The sequence below is a fragment of the Anomalospiza imberbis genome, chromosome 2, assembly GCF_031753505.1.
Source record: "Anomalospiza imberbis isolate Cuckoo-Finch-1a 21T00152 chromosome 2, ASM3175350v1, whole genome shotgun sequence".
Classification (NCBI taxonomy): Eukaryota; Metazoa; Chordata; class Aves; order Passeriformes; family Viduidae; genus Anomalospiza; species Anomalospiza imberbis.
The window spans coordinates 30,997,529-31,006,783 of record NC_089682.1 but is presented as its reverse complement, the minus strand read 5'-3'; positions in this window follow the sequence as shown (position 1 = coordinate 31,006,783).

Genomic DNA, 9,255 nt, shown 5'->3' with positions numbered 1-9,255 from the left:
TGCCTGTACCCTTACCTTTTCCTCATCCCTTCTTCCTCATCTTTCATATACCTGAGATCCCTTTTCAATGAATTCCTGGGAGACTCAGACTCCTCCCCACCCCTTGCATGTGGGCTCTCACCCTCCCACAGCCACCAAACTCTGTAAAACCACTCAACTCCCCAGTGACCCACACAAAATCCCTTCGTGTATCAGGCCAGGCTTTGGTGACACATTGTCACTTACATGGCACACCAAAGGTGGTCCCTGTACCTCACACCACAGCCTGTCCCTGTACCATAATGACCGGGGAGGGCTGGGGCTGTAGGGACAACACCTCCCTGCCTTCCCTCTCCTGGAAGCTGGGAATACAGAAGACTTGCAGCTGACTGCACATTTTGAGGAAAAGGCAGAGAACTCTCCAGTCCCTCCTGATCACACAACCTCCTGCTGCTGTTTGCCTGAAGCATGGTTCTCCACGTTGCCTTTGGACCAATCCTTTCCCAAACCAGCACCATGCTGCCCCTCTGGGCGTGGATTGCCAAGTCCCCTTCTCCGAGCCTCTTACTGCCCCCTTTGAGTGTCCGCGTCCTCAACTACCTCTGGGAGAATGTGCAAACCATCCCAACGTTTTCCTAAAGGACCCCTCAGGGGTACTTTGGGATCATCATCTCTACAGTCAAGACCCTTTTTTCGACTCTGCTGCCATGTTTTACTCCCCGAAGCTGCACTCACCAGTGAGATTTGCCAAAACCTTTCCCAGCTTTCCCTTAGTGCCTGCTCTGGACATCCAGGGCCTCTCTGTGGGCTCCCCCTGGTCCCCTCTCCTCTGTCTCCTGGGCAGTTTCAGGCACCCCATGAACCTCCAGCCAGCACCAAAGGGAGCTGGGCACCCAGAACTGGGGGCACCAAACTGGGTGAGGCACCTCTGGCTCCCCCGTGCCGGACCCGGGCAGTGCAAGGATCCCAGACAAGTCCCCACCTGTCAGGAAATGCCAGGTTTGTGCCCAGAAAGGAGACAGAGGAGCCCTGCAACCTTATTCCAGTAAAGGGAGAGGCCACTGGGGGACATGGCCAAGGGGCTTTTTCTTTCTCTCTTTCTCTCTACCTCTCCTGTTTTTTTTTTTTTTTCTCTCTTTCTCTCCCCCTCTCTCTCCCCCAGTATTTTTTTCTCTTTCTCTCCCTCTCCCCTTCTCCCGGTTTTTTCTCTCTTTCTCTCTCTCTCATGGTTTTTTCCTCTCTCTCACTCCCATTTTATTTATTCTTTCTCCTTCCCTCTCCCAGTTTTTTCTCTCTTTCTCTCCCTCTCTCTCTCACACTTTTTTCCTCCCTCTCTTTCTCTCTCTAATTTTACTCTCTCTCCCTCCCTCCCTCTCTCTCCCTTTCTCCCACTCACATTTTATTATCTCTTTCTCTCAGCTTTTTCTGTCTCCCTTTCTCTCCCTCCCTCTCCCATTTTTTCTCTCCTTCTCTCCCTTCCTCTCTTTCCCTCTCTCTGTCCTTTCCCTCGTGGTTGCAGCCCCCTTTTCTCCCAAACTTCTGAACCACCAGCCACATTTCCCCCCTTTGACCTGTCATTTCACCCCGAAGTTCAGAACCTCAGCCTTGGGCAGACTCTGGTCTCTTTCAGGACCCAGACTGCCTGGGCTCTGCAACAAACCTGCCCCAAGTCAGCAGAGACACTAAAACCCATTCCCAAGGGTCACACGCACAGCTTCACCCCTCAGACTGTTTGTAAAGACGTGAGCTGTCCTCTCAGACTCTTCAGTTGCCTTTGGATTTATTTCTTTACTATTGTACCGTTTCTTTTTCATATTGGAGTGAAGGAATGTATTTCCCCATTGCCAGGGAAAGGCAGCCTCAGTATTTTTATAATGCTCCTTTCTGATTCAGTCTTGGTTTTTACATTCTGCTCGGGGTTTTGCTAGATAATAAACAAAGTGGATCTGATTCCTTGGGAAATAAAATATACAAAAGTGATTTAGTGCTGGCTTCCCAGACTTGCTCATAAGAAGTTTCCTGAAGCAAACTGCTATTTCAAAACCTGGTACCAAAATGTATATTCATCTCTGAGATGAAAAGAAAATATTTTGGAGCAAATAATCCACCACAAAGATGCAGCCAAGGGAATATATTTATGCTAAAAACAATGGCTTAGCAAAACACTTCATTATAGCAGAGAGAGGAATCAGACAGGCTTTGAGACAAATAAATACACGCAGTGCTCCGTCCTGAGGTGTGAGGGGCATTAAAACTAAATGTGTTTATGTTCAAAAATGTCACAGCTCTCCTGCAGATCCGTGTGAGCCCTCACACAGCCAGGCTTGGCTGTGAGCAGCCTTCAGAAAAGGCACAAGAGGTGTTTTCAGGGGAGCCTGGGGGACTGGGCCAGGGCTGACCCATCAGCAACTCCTTCCCTCTGTCTGCTGTGGAAATGCTCTCTGCCTTACACACTCTGCCCTCCTGATTCCAGCCTCAGAGTCTGACTAAGACTAGCCTGACATTTTCTGACTACTTTCAGAAGCAAAGAGCAAGAGAAAATGAGAAATGTGCTGGGAAGGGAAGGGCATTTTCAGCTGGAAATTTCCGTCAGTGCTTCTTGTATTGGGTTGCCACTTGCAGAAAATGTTCCAGCTGTCAATGAGGACAAACAAAACGTATTCAAAAGCACAAATATTCTGTTTTTAGCAACATCAAGAAGCAGAAGGGGCTGAGGAAAGGGCTGTGACAGGAGGGTTTACAAGCCACACATAGCCACAGAGTTTATTCCATTCCAGGGATCAGAAGGGACTGAAGCCAATGTGTCCTGAGTGACAGCAAACACAACCAATTGTCTCATCTTAAAAACAGTTCAGAGGGAAAGGGAAAATGCTATACTGAACTCAGCTGTCTGCACCAGAACAAAAGCAGAGCACAAATGGTTACCTGAGATCCCAGCCCTTTAAAAATGAAAGAGGGAACTAATTTTAACATTAGGCTTTTTATTCTTTGATCTCATCCTTTGCCTGTCCCTCCAAAAAGGCTCTTCACTCAAATGTGTCACCACCTGAGCACTGGGAAGTTTTGAGGCATTACGGAAAAGTAAACTTTGCTGTAAACTTTTACTCTTCTCTTGCCAGGCAGCTAGCCCCACCAGGGTCTGTGCCAGTGATGCTGCTCCTCAAAGCACCTCCCTGCACTCCAGAACAAATGCTGCTGCTGAGGGGAGTTTTCTGAGGTGTAATTTTAACCAAACACTCTCTGTGTATCGATGAACACATACAGTTCCCTTCAGCACCCCCATTCCCTTTAAACATTTCTCTTCACTCTAACAACAGCAAAACATTAAGAGCTTGCAGCAATTTAAGTGACAAATCCAACACCTTTGTGCAAAAAAGACACTTCAAAAGCAGAAAACTCACCTCTTGCCTGGAGCAGCCACAGTAACTGCATTGATTCTGTTACCCACTCCTGCTGTGGGCTGCCTTGGTCTCAGCTGCTGGGAAGTGCTCCCTGATTGCCAGAGGTGGTGAGCCCATCAGCACAGGCACTGCCAGAGCAAAGCTCGTGCATCTGGAGTTTCCAAATGGTGCTGGGGGAAGGAAATCACCTCCAGAGCCTGGCAAACACTCCTCACACACTGGCACATCCCGCAAAAACCGGCACCACGAACTGCACCTGTGGAGGCCAAGGATGCTGGCACTGAGTGCCTTCTGCAAGGCCAGGCTGCACAGGCTGCTCTGAGTCCTGCTCTCCCACTGGCACATCCAAAAGCCCCCCAGGGGGGTCAGTCACAGGCTGGACTCCGGGATCCCCAAGGTCTTTTCCAGCCTAAATGATTCTGGGCTTCCCAGAGGTTCCAGAGCTCCTGGTGAGCAGAGGGACTGTGTAGGTTCCCAGAGATGTGTGCTGCTGCCCAGGGTGTCGCCAGCAGCCCTTCTGTGCACGTCTCTTGAAGCAGCAGAGTGCAGTGATTACCCTGGAAATCATCAGGAAATGGAGTTTGTGGAGTAAGGGATGTGCGCCAGGCGATGAAGCAAGGCCTGCCCAGCCCTGCCTCCGGCAGCAGCAGGGATTTCCTCTCCCCGGGCTCACCACAGCCAGCAGGGGTTTGTGTGACACCCAAAAGCTGTTTGCACTCTGGATTTGGGAACCCTCCCCTGCCAGAACGAGCCACTCACTAATCCCACGACAAACTGGCTTCCAGCAGAGCCTGTTCAGAGCTCTGTGCCTCACCTGCCTTCACCTGGCACTGCAGGCCAGAGAGCCAAAACATCCCTATGCCTCTGGGGGTGACACAAAGCCCCAGGGATGCCAGAGCTGGCAGAGAGATGCTCCAGTTGCTCTCGTACACTCCCGAGGAGGGTGAAGGTCAGAGGTTGCTGGAGCCCATGGAAAGGTTCTTGTTGTCACCAGCTGATCTTTTAAGGTCAGAAGTGTCAGCCCCAGTTAGAGCTACCCAGAGTCAGCTGCCAGGAGCCCTGGAGATGTTTGGCTGGTTGGTGGTGAGGGGATGGACAATGCCCTGCAGCCCTGGAGATGTTTGGCTGGTGGTGAGGGGATGGACAATGTCCTGCAGCCCATCCCCTAAGATCCCTTCCCAGATTTCACAATCCCTTGTGTGACTGGTGATCAGGTGGTACTAAGCATGGAGCTCTCCCGAAGGTCACCAGGAAATAACCAAGCACAGATTACTCACTGTGTATTTACTCCCCTAACAAGTGAGTGAAAATCCACCCCTCCCTCTAAGGTACATGTGGGGACTTTTGAAATGACATCATTCTTTTGTTTTATGGAACTCTTTTCTGTAATTCTTTCTGGTTTTCTTTCGTTTGTTTTTCTTTGACTCCCTTTCAACATCTTCCCTGAAATGTGTTGTTGCTAATTTGCCTCAGGTTTGACCCCCTGTGGAACAGGAGAAGGAGAGCTGAAAATATCTGTTTGAAGGGGTTTGATGCTGCCATGTTTCCCCACGTAATTCCTGTTGTGGCAAATGCAGTTCCCAGAACCCACGTGAGAAAATCTCAGTCACTGTCACCAGTAACACTCCCAGGATGAGTACTAACATTCCATATTAAGAGAAGGAAGTACAGAAAAAGAAATGGCCAGGGGTTGGTTTTAGTGGCCTGCCGTGCTCCATTTCATCTTTTCTATCTGCTTTGGCAGCACGCCTCACAGGAACAGCCCATCCTAAATATCTGCCCAGGCTCTCTCTAAAGCCCTGCAACAACAAAACAATTCTCTCCTTCCCCACACACTCAAACCTGGCTGACAACAACATTCTCTCAGAATACTCAGGGCTTGCTTTGTGCTTTTCATAGGATCCTTTCACTGCTGTAATTAATTCTCTGCATCTGGCCAGAGATTGCATTTTTGATCTTCTCAAGCATTAAGTTATGCTATTAATATGTAAATTACCAGTTTGTGGTTTTTTCGGAGCAGAAGAACTTTTTTTAACATTTTAATGCTCATTTCACCACGGTGATCCCTTTCTGTGCCTCAAAAGTGTAAGTTTTGCTTATATTTCACTCCAGAAAGCCAAAGTGAAAATCAGATTCCATTACAGCAGGAAACACTGACACTGAGCAGCCTTGTTCCCTGCCAGTGCCAGCGGGGAGCTGTTGGAGAAGCAGGAATAAATGTGCTGGAAATGAGTGTGTTTGGGCAGGTAAATCCTGAACTCTGTAAGGAAAAGAACAGTGTGTGGGGTAGGAGTCAGAATGATCCAGCAGCCAGCCACAGAATCACAGAATCCCACCCCTGGAAGTGTCCAAGACCAGGCTGGAGCAGGTTTGGGGCAACCTGGTCTAGTGAAAAGTGTCCCTACAAAGGACACAGTTTTAGACCTAAATTTGACTCATACTTTGCCACTTTCATACTAGGAAATTCAAAGGGTAGATAATTTTGGGTGTAAAACAAATAATTAAAAAATTATAAACAAACAAGAAAGAGTTTCCCCATGTTTATGTCCTAGATAAATTTTTTGTTGTGACTTCAGGAGCAGGAGTGTTTAGCCCACCAGGAGAGTTATAATTTAGCAAGTTTAATTTGACCCATAGACATATCCAGCTTGCTTTGTCCTTCATCACTTAGCTTGGAGGGGGACTGGGGCAGGATAACACAAATACTGCAGTTATTGTAAGAGAAACCACAGGTTTCAGTCCTGGATTAATAAACCACACTGCTGAGAGGAGACTGATTAAACCCACTTCTTCTTTGTGCTCTGTGTATTGCACAAAGCCATGTGTGCAGGACACCCTGCTCCTTGGGCTGTTTTCTCCCTCCAAATGCATTTTTCTAATATTTGACAGGGATTTTTCCCCACCTGCACGTGGCTGGGATTTCAGCATTCCCCGAGTTCTGTGTCTCCTGTGTGGAACAGGATTCTGCGGCAGCACTTGCTCCTGCTTTCCCTTTGTTTAATCCGAGAGCTGTGGCCAGCAGTGTATGTCATGCCCCAGGGCAGCCCCACCGAAGCAAATATTGAATAACCCCACAGCAGAAATTCATCCTGGAAGGTTTGGAGCAGAGTTGAGGCCCTGTGGCTCCACACCAAGCAGCCCTAGACAGCACAACCCTTCTGCTGCATGTCTCTCACCTAAAGATTCAGGTAAAAGCCTGGGCTGTTCTGTACACTTTGATTTCTGGAGTATAGGATGAGGGGCTACAGACATTCTTAAAGTGTCCTTTTGCCCCGTTTCCCAGGATAAAAACAATTTGGTTTTCACACAAAAAAATCGGATCTCAGCAGGGCAGGGAAACAAACGAATGCATTTATTTGTGGCATAAAGTGAACAATACTTGCAGGGCCTGGAGGGACAGAATGGAAAAAAAAAAAAATTTAGAATGGATACTAAGGAAGGAATTGTTCCCTGGGAGGGTGGGCAGGCCCTGGCACGGGGTGCCCAGAGCAGCTGGGGCTGCCCCTGGATCCCTGGAAGTGTCCAAGGCCAGCTTGGACACTGGGGCTTGGAGCAGCCTGGGACAGTGGAAGAGTCCCTGCCCATGGCAGGGTGGCACTGGAAGGGCTTTAAGTCCCTTCCAATCCAAACATCCAGAGCATCCAGAACCTCCTGCTTCACTGGAACCTCCAATTCCGTCAGCTGGGCATTCAGCACTGCAGAGATGGACATGCTGAATGTGTCCACGGAGCGCCTCACTTGGGATGTTCTGACATTAAACAGAGTTAAAGAAACAGAAATGTTGGCAAATTAAATTCAACTAAAATTTAAAACTGAATTAAATTACATATGGGGGATTCTGAAGGCTGCGAATCAGAGTCTGGGACCTGAACCAAACTCACTGACACAAAAGCGTGCAGAATTTTTTGCCACCACCATGAAATTTTTCAAATTGGCTTAAAATCCTGTTTTAAGCCCAAATGACCGACTTGGACTTTTTGTATGTGTTCTGGATCTCGAAGTCCTTAGGTTCTTCTTCATGAATTTTGCATTAAATCATAAAAGCTGGAGTTATGTTTCAAGTTAGGAAGAACTTCAAAAGTTTGGATTCTTCCTTAATCCATTGACTCAAAGGATTTTAAGAACATCAAACACAGCTACACTTTCAACTAAATCCTAATAGCTGGCGTAATAAATTCATACATATATATGTATATATATGCATATATATTTGCATATAGGCACATAACTATTAAAAAAAATCCTCATTCCCTTCCTTAGAGGAATTTCTGAGTCTGAATTCCTGTAGGCCATGTATGTCATCTCTGGCATAAAGAACCCATGGATGTTTGCAACGAGGTCCTTTGATCAGCTCTTGATCTCTTTGTTTATTTCCCCCAGGGCTCATTTGGGGTTTTTTGGTCATTTTGTCTGATGCTGCTCCCGTCCAGCCAAGGGAACAGAGCTTTAATATTGGCTCACTGTGCTCCGAGAGCTCCACGGAAGGCTGGGCCTACAGGGGCTCTGCTGCCTGCTCAGAGAGCAAAGGGGATTTCTCCTGGGCTTGCTCCTGGGACCTTGGAGCTGCCAGGGGGGTTTTCCTCAGCTGCTAACGTGGATGAGATGCCCTAACCTGAGCCCGGGGCTGCTCTGAGGAGCAGCTACTGCTGGCTGTGCACCTGGCTCCCTGCCGAGCTCTGGGAACAGAAATTCTTACTCAAAGCCCTGTTTAAAACTGATTTCCCCTGGGAACTGAAAACTTTGCAGCTCGGATATCAAAAGGTGAAATATTGGGAAAGCATTAAGAAGGTGGAAGGGCCTGTGCTAAACCTCGGGAGGAACGAGAGCTGCACTTGACAATTTTCCGGGCTACAGTGCTTGTTAAGGATGGTATTTTTAGAGCTGGGAACACATCCCTGCTCCAAAGTTGTCCCATTTCCTCAGCTGCAGCTGTTTCCTTAGGCTCTGCATGGGCATGGCAGGACAGCCAGAGCTTCTAGCAGAGTTTAATTCTCCGTGAAAATGTTTGGCTGAAATTTGCATCCAGGGCCCTGTCAGCAACACGACGACAATAAAACCCAGTTTTGCCTGACTGACCTCCAAAAGTTCCTGCAGCACAGAGAGCTGTTTTCTCTGAGAGCCGTTTCCTGCGCTCAGAGAACGAGGATGTTGGCATGAAACAAATGAATCTTCAGCCACAACAGGTTATTACCCAAGCTTGAGTGGGAGCTGGGTGTCATCTCTGGCTTGGCACTAAGCTTTGTCTATGAAAGCCTGGTTTTCCTTCCCACTGACTGGACATAAAAAGGCATCATATTGTGGTGAAACAGCAATTTGTCAGTAAAGGATCTCAAGTTTTCAGGCATGCCAAAAGGATGTGGCGAGCCAAAAGGGGAACAAAAGGGGTTTGAGAGAGGTTTCCAGAGGTACAAGGGACACTCAGGAGCTGGGTCTGCCAGAAGTCACTGCCTTTGGGGCTCAGAGAGGATGAGCCTGTCTGGGCTGCCCTGACCAGTGAGGGTGGCGGGACCGGGCTCTGTCCCTGCAGGAGCAGCACTCGGTGTGAGGAGATAACACCACTCCCAGCTCAGCCTGGCAGGCAGCAGGAGCAGAGCCTCCCTGCCTGAGCATCCGGGGGCTAAGACACCCCATCCCTGTTCCCCAGGGCAGTGCAGATCTCAGGCTGTGGGAACTGGGGTTTGGAACACCCCCATCCCTGTTCCCCAGCTCCCAGGGCAGTGCAGACCTCGGGTTGTGGGAATTGGGAGTTTGGACCATCCTCATCCCTGTTCCCTGGATCCCAGGCAATGCAGACCCCAGCTCTGGGAATTTGGGAGTTTGGACCATCCCCATCCCTGTTTGCCAGCGCCAGGGCAGTGCAGACCCCAGCTCTGGG